Here is a 13,490-nt window from a genome sequence, read left to right on the forward strand (position 1 = left end):
GAATAAGACAGTTCCCAGTTTAGAGTGACACCTTCTGTGGATGCTATTTTAACACTTGGACCTCCTATACTCTTGGGCTTACCCAAGGTGGCTCAGATTTATGAACAGTGGTGGTTTTTTAGTCTTTAAGTCTGTGGAGTTGGTCTTGTGCCCATCAATAAATAACAAGAAGAGTTTTCATGAGTACCAGAATCCCCCGTTTCTGTGCTCAACAGCTTCAGCTCAGGTTCTCATGGTGAGTTATATCTCACAGAAAGCAAAATATTTTCGTTTTCATCAGCTCCTGCACAGGTTTACCCTGCAGACCCGTGCTAAGCACATTGCAGTCTCTTCTAGTAAAACCACATCACAAGGATCTCAGCCACAGTGGTAACATCTGATGCTGTCAAAGCCATCAAAAGATGTGAAATAAAGTTTTGCTGATCATTCCCAAATTTCACTAAAAGCACCTGCACAACTGACTCCATTAATCTGTAAACAGCAATTATTGTCTGTTCACATAACAGAACATTAATTGCAAGAATGAATGCTAATGTAATATATAATTAATGTAACAGGATTCTAAAAACACATGCATTAGCAAAGTAAGAATAAGTCAGTCATACCTTTAATTATCTATTTATGTTTGGGTTGTTTTCAGTGAGAGAGAAGCACAGATTATAAAACCCAGAAGACACCTCCATTTTTCTCTTGTTTAGCACCAAGCTGTATATTTGGATTCATATTAGAAAATAAATTTCATGCTTACAGCAGATATATCTGCAGACATATAAATCTGATATCAGTCCTGTTACTAGTGAACTAGTTATTAGTCAGGTTTGTATTCCTTAAGGATTTAACCAGTATTTACACTATTATAACTAAAGATTTTTCATTATTTTGAAAAATTTTAGTTGCAGAAAATGTAGCTATCTAGCATTAGCTAGGTTGTGAAAGAAGCATAGCCATGGTAAACCAGCGTTCTCTAATTGAGATAGACTGTGTACACACAGACTACACCTCTCAGGGCTTAGGATTTTTCCTATGAAACTCCTTCACCTGTCAACAGGAATTGTGTGGATTTATGTACAGCAGAATACAGTCATATTTCTTTACAAAGAGGGAATTACTTTAAGCTGAAAAAGGGCAGATTTGGATTAGATATTAGGAAGAAATTCTTTACTGTGAGGGTGGTGAGGCACATGTTGCCCAGAGAAGTTATGGATGCCCTACCCCTGGGAGCCAGGCTGGATGGGGCTTTGAGCAACCTGGTCTAGTGGAAGGTGTCCATGCTGGAGGGGATGTGAGAGGTGTTTGGAGCAAGATGATCTTTTAGATCCCTTCCAATCCAAACCATTCCATGATTGTGTGAATCTGTTCAAGATCAAGAAGCTTTTCAACATGATCAAGAGCCTTTTGTTTGAAAAGATGACAGATGGAAGCAGAGGAAGAAGGGACAGAGAAAAAATTCCACAGAGGTCTCTTAAACTAAATCTGGCATGGAGAAGGTAAGTAGAGAAAAAGGGAAAATTTGGAGAAGACAAATGTCAGCATTAATGGATTTCTAAGATAAGGAACTTTTTGACAGGGATTAGAAAAATTAGTGAGACAAATATCTATCATAGGTTATTAAATATGAAGAAAAGTCTTCTGATTAAGGAGGCCTCTGAATCACCTATCATGGTGCTGGAAAAAATTTTAGAAATTATTACATTATCTTAGTCCCACTCTTGTACATTTTTCTTACACTATTCACAGTGGTCAATTCTACAGACTGAATATGAGGCTATATGAGCTTTTAATCAAACCCAGAACCATTTCCTACTTGGAAATTTAAAAAAAAAAAAAGTTATCAATAACACAGAGTTTCTCATCTGTAGGCATAAAAACAATAATTCTTTTGTCTTCAGGGAGCATTGCAATACATCCTAATAAGAGTAAAATCATCTTAATCACTGAAATCTATCCTGAGTTACCTTTGTTTTTAAAAGCTGCTGCCATTTGGTACAAACAATTATTGTGCAAACTGCAAAATATCTGCATTTTAGCAGGTAATATTTTTAAGAAGCTTTCTTATGTTTCCAACTTTTCAAAGTTATTTGATTCCTAGCAATTCTTGTGTAGAAATGTTCCTGGAATTCTCTCAGAGATTATTGTCAGAATGAGCAAAGGTCAGGCAAAAGAAGTGCTCTATTAAATCTTTGAGGAGATGACAAGAGTGTTCAGCACGTATGGACTGATTGAATTATGCTAATAGGCTTTTACTTACTGTCCTGGTTTTTGGCTGAGATAGAGTTAATTTTCTTCCTGGTAGCAGGTACAGAGCTGCATTTTAAATTTAGGATGAGAATAGCATTGAAAACAATTAGATGTTTTAGTGGTTACATTCAGTCAGGGACTTTTCTTGCCCTATTCACCAGCAGGGAGTGCACAAGGAGTTGGGAGGGGACACAGCTGGGACAGCTGACCCCAAGTGGCCAAGAGGATATTCCAGACCAGACTGTGCTGTGCTCAGTGTATAAAATGGGGAGGGAAAGCTGGGAGGGGGAGGACACTGCTCTGAATCCAGCTGGGCATCAGTCAAAAGGTGGTGAGCAATTGCATTGTGCATCATTTGTCTTGTAACTTCTAATTATTTTATTGCTGTTGCTACTACATCTTCCTTTTTGGTCCTATTACACAGTATTGACCTCAATTCATGAATTTTACGTTTTTTTATCCTCACTCTCTCTCCCATTCCCAGGGGCAGGTTGAGTGAGCAGGTGGCAGTGTGGTGTTGAGATACCTGCCAGGTTAGACCACAACACAGCTCAAACATGCACTTCCTCCAGATGGGCTTTGAACAAAGTGCATTTTAAACAGGATAAACAGCAAAGCTTATCTTTCTGCAGGGAAGCTTCCAGCAATGATGTCTTACTGAACTGAGTGGACAAGCCTGTGTAAGTGTGGATGTGCATTCCTGCAGGGATGTGCACAGCATTGATCCAGTGTGGTGAGAGGACAGTGCTGTCTGCACAGCCAGAAGCTCACCAGGATGTTGATGCAATTAGAAAATAAAAGCTTTTTGACAGTCTCAGCCACGACCACTAAATATACATACTCATTTACTCACATTCATACACTGCTTTGATTGTATGCTAATTTCTCCATTTTCAGTATTGCAAAGGGCTGTGAGGTAGATAATTTGTGACTATATCCTTTTTAACTAGAGAGAAAAAGGATTTTCCATTAGCCAGAGAGAGGCCTCCATACTCTAGGCCCTGACTGGTAGGTCCTGCTTCTCCCAGTTTCTGGAAGCTTATTCTCAAAGTGGCTGAAAAGAACAGTCACTGGCATTGAAGGAGATAGCCCATCCATTTATTCTCCTTTCTTAATAGTTTCTATGATGTAGTTTAATTTTCAATTAAGTTCCAGCATATGCAGAATCAACATTTTGAAATATGCACTTTAATAGATAAAGAACCTTTTATGTTTGACAGCTCTCTGTTTTATTACACTTTTAGTTATTCCAATGAGCAAAATCCTCTAAAATTATATTTATCTTTCTATTCTATTGAAAGGATCAAAATCTTTTATATAGCTAGCAATATAAAACAATCATAGTTCATATCAAAATCAATACTCATTGACTTTTCAAAGCAAAACTGTTTCTACCTCAAGAGTCTTGGTTTATTTTTGTGTTGCATCATGAAACATCACTTTATCTAGCAATTCATATATTCACTAATAACACTTATCCAGCACATTTTCACTTCAATTTATTTTATGCTGATCATCCAAGCATAAGAAAACACTTTGTGAACATTATCTAACTTCAAAAAATGAAGAATGCTAGTAAAAATAACACTTTTCTTCATAGTTCTTCTCCTTGTGTGTTTTCAGAGCAAGGTCTGCTGAGTTAACTAGCAGTTGCATATTTTTCTTACATTTATTTATATTTTTCTTGCAGAAGTCACTCAAGGTTGTGAAGGTACCACTGCAATATTTTTATTATTACAGTGAATCTATCTTTATGATTCTAATCTAAATCTCCAGGTCTGCAGGAACCAGAAACCCAAACTGAGCTCAAGACCTGTTTTATTAGATATTATAGAACAACAGTGTAAGGATGGGATTCATATCTTAGCTTTATGATAAATGATGAAGTAATAAAGTCTTATAACTGCCACTACTACCAAGGAGAACAAAAGTATCACAAAGGTCCTTTAAGTAGGTGATACTCAAATATTCCTGTGAAAATAACTCATAATTACTGTAGAGAAACATATATGTTAAGAATTTATTTCTGTTATTTGCCATAGTTAAATGGTACTGAAGATCCTAAAACAGACACTCTAATATTCTCCTAAAATGGAAAACCAACATCCATGTCTTACTTCCTCATATTTTACTTGCTTATATAACTTCATCTGTTCACATTTGCATGATTTTTATATTTCAAAATGTAGAAAGAATTTAAAAAAGAAAATACATGGAATATTTTGGTTTCTGTATAAGGTATTTTTGGGGTTTGTGTGTAATAAACATTTTTTCCTGAGTATCAATGTTTATTGACCTTTAGGGTAATTAATTTTCTTTTCAGCTTAGATCAATATTTGTAATGTTAAGTCAATATGCCATGACAAAATATTTGAACTTTATGTGTATTGCTTAAAAATACATTTTGCATTCTCTGTAAGGCAGTGTTCAGTTCAACAGAGGACAGCTCATGCCAAGGTTAGAGTTGTCTGTGCAGTTTGGAAAATCCAGAAATGGTCAGCATGGAGTGAAACTTCACAGTTTTTTTCCCATTCACAAAATCACAGAAACACAGAATTATTAAGGCTGCCAGAGACCTCCAAGATCATCGAGTCCATTCCCCACCTTGCTGACTAAAGCACAGCATTGAGTCCCATGTCCAGCTGTTTCCTAAACTCCTTCAGGGATGGCAACTCCTCCAGCTCCCTGGGCAGCCCCTTCCAATGCCAAAGTCCACTCCAATGCTTTCATTCCATGCTGTGCATTCCAGGTTGTCCCTGTCTCTTCCCTGTGACCCAAGCCAGGTTTTTCTGACATGTCTGCTCTTTCTCACTTGCAGATCTTTGGGTTTGGTATTTGTTTTCAGCTTAACTTGAATTCCCTGCAGTTCAGTTCATCTCCAGATGAAGATGAAAACTTAACTCTATCTCTCTGCCTACTTATTTAGTCCCTCTTTTGACCCATTCCATGATCTTTTATGGCTGAACACTAACTCCCCATTTGTTAAAAATAACTATTAAATTCCCTCATTTCTGTGCTCTCTTCCACTTAATGTTTAGGAACCACACAGTGGAACTTGCCTTTTTTAACTGGATCTTCTGGTTGTATCCTGCTGTAGCACAAGCTGTAACTAGGTCTGTAAGTCTGAGCTTTTGTGGTCTTTTACCAAGGTGACAATAACTGAAGAAATATTTGCTCTGTGTCTTTCTTCCTTCTTCCTGCATATACAACACTTCAAAGACCTCCTGTTTCATTAGGAGAACACAGAAATGCAAGTGGGTATTTGTAGCAGCAGTTAGTAATGAACTTCTACTGTATTGAATAAGTGTAGATATAATCCTAACCTGAGAAAAAAAAAAAAAAAAGACTATCAGCAAAATGCTTCCCACTCCAAACTGGAGGGTACATAGCAGAATAAGAAAAATGATGGTTTTCAGGACTGAATCATGAACTATCAGCAATAAACAGGTAATATTCTTCTAAGGGGATGCAGAAATGAAACACCATGCTGCCTCAAAAGGTAACTCAGTAATTTCACAGAATTATAGAATTCCCTGAGTTGGAAGGGACCCAAAAGGGTCATCAAAGCCCAGCTCCTGGGGCCACACAGGGCAGCCTCAAGAATTCCACCATGTGCTTCAGAGCATTGTCCAAAGACTTCTTGAGCTCTGTCAAGTTTGGTGCTGGGACCACTTTCCTGGGGAACCTCTTCCAGTGCCCAGCCACCCTCTGGGGGAAGAACCTTTCCCTGGCATCAAGCTTAAACCTCTCTTGATACAGCTTCAATTTCCTTGATGCAAAGCCCAAGCAGATGAAAATTGCTTTTCCCAGTTATGACAATGAAGGCAAAAACTTCCATGAAGGTTTCCTGAACTCACAAAAAGTATGGATCAAGGACAAGAAAAGATGCACATGCATTAGCTAGTAAAGTCCAAGCTCACAATCACTATGAGACAGGCCTTTTAATTAATGAGGTTCTTTTAAGAATTTTTGGGTTGCTTCTTTCCTTTCTTCTATTTTTTTTCCTTTATTCTTTCTCCAGGTACAAAAGCCTGAAAACCACATGGCAAAAGTACTTGGATCTGCAGTTCTTGTCACGAGGATTTTTAATATGACCTTTTCTTTTTTTTCACAGATATTAAGTGGCTGTTAATATAAGTACACCTCATACCATAAATGTAATATTTTCTCAGAGAGTATAGATAATGCAATTTCAAAGGCAAGTCCTAACTAGGAGGCTTGAAAATTATTTAATGAAATATCTTCTGTTTGCTATTTTGAAATCATGTGTTTATTGCAGCAGACAGACTTTATAAAATCAAATTATCAATAAAATTCATATCAGAAAGGGTTCCTTGGGTGCAAAATTTCTGCTCAGAACAGCAGACATATATTAGTCTCAGAAAAAATTTGGTGATGAGGCAGTTAGGATGAAAGGCAGTTTGGGGAGAGGAGAAAGCAGAGCTGAGACCATCTCTAGATTGTCAGCCAAAATGAATTCCCACAACTGCACGCTGGTGAAAGGGTCTCACAATTTCACTTATGCTTCACACACACCTCAAAATAAAATTTTTCTTACCAAGAACTTGCCAACAAATATTTTTTCTCACAGCTCAAAGCTCTCACATTCTTCCTTTAACTACTCTTACCTATTATGTCAACTTTTCACATGATTCCTGTGTTTTTCATAGGGACCATCCATACCAGAAAAGGGTGCATTTATTAGGTCTCCTGTGTTATATCTGTCACAGCCATGGATAAAGGTTGTGCAGACCCTAAAGCATCATAAGTGGCAATAGGTGTCTGTTCATAGAAAGCTGAACTGAATCTCTTGAGTAGAAGTACAGGAGTTCAGAGGAACATTCAGCTGGCTTGTCAGTAAGATAAATTTAAAATAATTTTCTCTCTAGTCTCACAGAATTCAAAATTCCATTAAGCAAAAAAAGGAGAAATTGGGTACAAATGGCATATGAAGGCACCAGCATTCACCCATCTTAGTCCAGAGCTGAAGTCCTAACTTTAACTTTAGATTCCTTTTAGAATTTCTGTGTGATGTCTCATAAGTCAGCAGTAGTTTTATACCAAATATTCTCAACTAAATACGTGTGTTCTGGGGAAAACCACTGTGAAGATACATGTTGTTCTTAAAACAAAGTGATATAAAAAATCTAGATGCATATATTTGTCAGAAGTATCACTTATCTGCGAGGTATCGTTTATGGAAACATTTCCACCCAGCTCTCTTTGTCATAGATGGCAAAGGCTGTGCATTTCAGGATGAAGTGAATAAGAATACAATACTGTGAGGCTGATGATCTGCAGTACTGCTCTTGAACAAATCAATAGATCTATTCAGCTTTAAGAACAATGTGCAGCAAATGGGACCCTAAATTATGTGCAAACTGCTAAACTGCAAATCCACTAGCAAAGCAAAGTATTATTTCACATAATTCAGTGAAGTTCTTGTCAGTAGGTATTACCACCAAACAAAGACAAAACAAAAAAAAAAATGCATTGAAGAATTTGACATAATTTGGTATCAGTATTCATCTCATGGAATGCATGACACCAGCAGGATTTTATGAGCTGTACTAGGTCACTGCTGTACCTTGTGGAGAAAGATGTTTTCACCAGCAAGTCATTTGGCCTACTCTAAGTCCCTACTTTATGAAAAATTCTCTTGTTTATTCTCAAGAGATAGTATTTTACAATCTGTTTTCCTATAACAACTGATAAAAGCTCACAGCCACCCAGCTCAAAGCATTTATTTTTAATGCTGTACAAGGTAAGGTTGTCTCCATATGAGTGTTTGTTGTCATTTTGAGCACTGTGGGACTGGAGCTTGGCTTTCCTAAGATCTGTGACACATTTGCCATCTGAGTGCAGATGTCTTTAGCATCCCAGAGCATTGCTAAAGACCTTAAATGCCCATTTTACAGCAGCTTGGTTTGCTCTGGTGAAGTCTTTCTTAGTCAAATGAAAGTCACTTTTCTCTTGTTCAGCCCACCTAGAGCAGCCACTTATCATTCAGTCTTGTGTTACCTCAAGCCTTTTCCTACAACACACCTAGAAAAAAATAGGACTGTAAATAGGAATTGGAAAATAATCAAATTATTTCAGATCACTTACTATACCCCCCAAAAAAATCCCTAAAAACAAAACAGCAACGGCAACAAAATCAGTAATAAAGACTATCTTGGAACAGAAGAAGACAAGGAACATTTGAGTTTGGTCTGCCAAGCAGTCTGTTTAATTTGAGTGGACTTTTTCAAAAATTAAATCCTTAGTGGAGTCAGAGTACAGATTTACATTTTTAAAGTAAATATATGCAAATATAAGCAAAGTTAGATACTATATTTAAATTCATGTTATTTTCCTATATTTTCAAAACACAGGAAATTACCCATTAATGATTGTTTTGATTGCAGCATTTTTTGCCTGTTGAAAGACAAAAACTGAAAAAAAACCCCATCATTAATACAGCCTCTATATTTTCTGCTATGCAAAAGCATAAAAATATTTAATTCAAAACCTTGTTTTGTGCAAAAGGAAACATAGCTTCTATGTAACATCAAGAATGTGTAATTGAAATCTTAACAACCCACACAAAGAATTGAAACTAGTCTAGACAAAAATAAGGCAGGAAAAACTACAGATAGCATTTTATACATATTCATTGGTGCTTTACACCTGCTTTTCTAATCTGTGATTTGCTGCCCCATGCCAATATTGAGCTTACTGTATGTGAAGTGTCTTAACTTTTCTCAACCTAAATGGTGTTGAGATTCTGTAGAGCTGTGGTCAATGACAAAATAAAATTTACTAAACTTCAGGAAAGTATAATGGCATTTTCATGGCTAAGGTTGTTTAGTACATATACCATGACATTGGTAATTAAGACATTTTCATTCCTTTCCTTAGAACTTCCCAGATGGATCATGCCTTTCACCTTTCATAGTTCATTTTAGTGTCCTAAGAAACAGAGCAATATTGCATTTGTTACAGAAATATCATGAAGATCAATTAAATAATGTTTCAGAAGGATTTCAAGATCCTCTGAAGAGCCTTTATCCTGTGAAGTGCAGAACACCACAGCTTTATTGCAACATCTGAACACACATTTAGCCTGAACTGCTGGGACTTCTCATACATTTAAAGTTGAACACAAGAATAAGTGTATCAAGGAAAAGAATCAGAAGGCACAGAACAAAAAGCACCCAGCAGGATTGAACTCAGAAAGGTAACTATACAGGAATAAAGTACTATTTGAATTATGTTCCCCTCCCCAAATCTTGCCAGGCAACCATGAAAACCAATGTGCACTGTGACTGATACCTTGTCTACTTTAATCTGTGATGAGCATCAGTGAGACTAAGTTTGCATTCCTTGATCCTCTGGAGCATCCTTAGGATGTGTCTCAGTGAAATCACTAGAAAGGTACTTTTACCTAAGCCACTTTTTAAAATTAGTATCGCTATCAGAATGTAGAAACTTTACTTTTTCCTTTTCCACTCTCTTAATTTTTCTTTTGCCCTATATTAGTCTATATTTTTCTTTTTTTCCCATTTTTTCCCCTTTTTTTTTCCCATCTTCCTCTCCCTTTTGCTTCATGTCTCCCTTTTTTTCCCTTTTCCCTTTCCACTTGCCTTTACTATTATTCAAGCCTTTCTCAAGTAAAACACGCTGAAGTCAGAATGGGAAATATGACTACAGGAACCACAGGAGCCAAACAGGACTTGTCCATTTAAATAAGAGTACCAGAAAGATGCAAGGAAATTCCTGGGATTTCTTCCTTCAGTGGCTTTCAGCAGAGATAATTCAGGCATTTTCCTGGGAAGGAGATACTTTCAGAGATGCAGAGCTGCCATCACATCCCTAATCTGAGCACACTACAGCTCAAGACTGTTTTGGAGCAATGATGATGGGTGGGACAATAAGTCCTGAAGTTATGGAAGGACAGTAGCTCCTACTGCAGCAGTGTCCACAAGTGACATTTTGTCCAACATAATTTTCCAGAGGGAGCTGGTGCTATGGAAAAATAGCAGGACAAGTGGTTGTTCTTGTTTGTCATGAGCACACTCTGCCCATTCTCAAGCAAGAAGCATCTTCAGGACCAGAGGAAATGGCCTCAGGTTGGAGCAGGAGAGGCTTAGATTAGGTGTTGGGAAAACTTTCCTCACTGGAAGGGTGGTCAAGCATTGTACCAGGCTACCCAGGGAAGTGTAGGAAGGATTTAAAAGATTGTAGGTGTGGTGGGTGGGATGTGGCTTCATGGTGAACTTGGCAGTGAGAGGTTAAGGGTTGGAGCAGGCGCTGTAGAAGTCTTTTCCAACATTAATGATTTTGTGATTCTAGAGAAGACTTTTCTGCTCACTGAGCACAGCTTATTTAAGATAACATACAGGTAGACTTTGCACTTGGCCTGAGAATCCTGAAGGACACCACCCTGCCCTCCAAGCTACACAGTCCAGCAGGGAATTAGGAAACTTAAGTATTTAAAAATGTTAATAATTTTTTTGCACACAGCTCATAGTCACATCACAGACAATGGGCTTCCAGTGCCAGCAGGAGATGGGTTACAGGTCCAGGTGCAGAGCCCTTTTCTGCCTCTGTGGGCTGCTGGGCTAACAGAGATTTTAGATGTCAGATGTCATTGTGTGGACCTGTGACGTGTGGATACTTTTCAACACGATCTGTGCTGTTACATTGATTAAACTATTTCAGTTATCTGGGTTATCAGACCGCAAGGCCAAGTCATTGATTCATTGCACAAGGGTGAAGGAAAAAAGGTGGGCATTTATTTTCCCTGGTTTTATCCCCTTATCACTGCAATCAAATGAATATATTATTTTTACATTTGCAAGACACAAAGGGTTTTATTTTTTACACAAATTTAGAGAGAAGTAGCTTGTTATTTAAGGTCTGAAACTCTTTATTCAGTTCAAAACCATGAAACTGCAAAATATTAAGTACCCTTGGGGGAAGCTGCTCTGGCTCAATTTTCAAGAAAGAGTGAATTTAATTTGTTGCATTTTTTTATATCTGATACTTCCTGAGTCCTTCTCTTGTTTAATGAAAAAAAAAAAAAATCTAATATTTTGACTAGTTTTTCACAGATTGGACAGGATTTTAATACATGCACACAGATATTTATATTTCTGAAAACTAGAAAATAAATATAAAAAAGATAAGAAAATATTATTAAAATGAGAAATTTAATGGTGTTTTAATTTTTTTTTTTTAAAACATAGACAAAAACATATCTAAGTAAAGTAGTGCCATTGAGTGTAACAATTTAGAACTACCTAAGGAAAAAATATAGATATTTTTAATCTTTTTTATTCCTTTTTACATCTATTTACCTTCTAAGACATCAGAGTTAGGGGGAGTGATTATAGCATGCAGAAACAGAGCTCCAATATATTGGCTTTGAAGTCAGTGGCAAATTTCCCATTGATTATAAAACCTCAGGCAGTAAGGCAGCCTGGTGCTTGGTCTGGCCTGAAGAGAGCCAGGGACTCACAGACTCAGCTTTGTAGGAAGGTGAACCAAAATAGTCAGGTTATCAAATACCTGCCTTCAACTAGTGTGACAAAATGAATACATTTTGAATAAAACAGTGGCAATTCACACTAAAAAGAACACAGTTTTACCTATCCATGAACTTCAAGTCTGGGTTACATGTGTACATCCTCACTTTCAGGTAGTGAAGATAGAATGAACTTCTTCATCAATGGATGGAAAAATTACGTACACCTGTGGGAACTCAGCGCATCGCTCCGGATGTGCAGAGCTACTGAGAGAACCCCTGGGGGGCTGAGAGGTCTTGGAATGTTGCCAAAAGCACTTGGTGGCTTGACTTTGATCCTTCTAGGGATGTGCCACCTGCATGTGAGGATATGAGAATCACTGGGGTTTGAATGGTGTAAAAACAGTATATTTGCAAGGTGAAACACAGGTTTTAAGGTTTTGGTACAGGGGGGTTATGGAGACAAGATGGAGGAATTCAGGCCTATTTTGTGGTTCTTCTTTCTTCTTCTTGTCATCCATTTTCTGTGTGATGTAGGCACTTATGGATAGGTTTTTGGTGAAGGTACACTTGCCAACAAGGGTGAAAGGTATTGGGGGTAAAAGGTAAATATGATTTATGTAGGTTTTACTATAAAAAGACACGACTGCCCCGTGGGCGGTCAGAGTGCCTTTGGCTGCCTTGCTGGTCAGATCCCGGCTGGGCAGAGAGAAAACTTTGTAGATAAGAAATAATAAACAACCTTGAAGACCAAAAATCAGAGAGTCCAGCCTCGTCCTTTGAAGCCCGATCTGAACGAACCATCCTGCGCCTGTCTGGGCAGAGACAGACAACAGCCGACCCGGACATTCACCCTTTTCAGACCCAAGTCTTATTGCCTTTATGGTGTTTCCCTTTTCAGAGAATTGCAGCTTAATCTTTGGACCATGTGCCTGAAGGTGGGGAGGGTACTATCAAATCAAATCCAAACCTTCCATTTTCAGATGTGGGACTTGGTGGTTAAGAAAACGGTGTAAGAAGTGAGAAATTTTGTTCCAGTCCACATATAATTTTCTTCTATATTTAAGACAGTGAAAAAGTCTCTCATTCCACACTGGATCCTGAATATGCAGTTACCTGTGCCTCTTCACATTGCACAGAAATCAAGGTAAAAACTCTGTGCCTCCTTGGCTCAGACAGGTACACAGTTTGTTTATCTTTCTTATGTGATAGTTTTGGATGAAGGTGTTCAAAACCTCTGCCTTCTCTTTCTGCTGTACTGATCAGTCCATGCTTGGATAAGTAGGGGGATAGAACAGCTCTTCTCTGGGCTGGGAGGTTGATACAAGTCTTTGCTCCCTGCAGAAATGTGCTGACTTCATGCAAAGGAGTTTTTCCTTTCTCTGACCCCATTTCCAAATGTCCTCTCTGAGCCTGCTGCTTGACCTATGCATTTCTGACAGAGGGAGCTGTAGTTTCTTCACAGCAACAGATTGCCTTACCATTCATACTGGAACACTTTGGAACCAGCTCTGAATGTCAAAGTATGCTCGAGACTGTGCTCCAAAGTAGAGAAACTGATTAAAGTTCAGATAGTCCTAAAAAACTGACCAAAATCTTCCCAGAGTCCTGCCTAACGCAATAAGCAATTGAATTTCAGATATTAAAGCTGTGGAAAATGAGATTGAAAAAAAAAAAAAGTGATTTCTCACTGATCTGGACTGCCATTTAAAGCAGGAAATGAGGAAAGTATCATCCAACATCC

The sequence above is a fragment of the Fringilla coelebs genome (assembly GCF_963513975.1).
Source record: "Fringilla coelebs genome assembly, chromosome: 1".
NCBI lineage: Eukaryota > Metazoa > Chordata > Aves > Passeriformes > Fringillidae > Fringilla > Fringilla coelebs.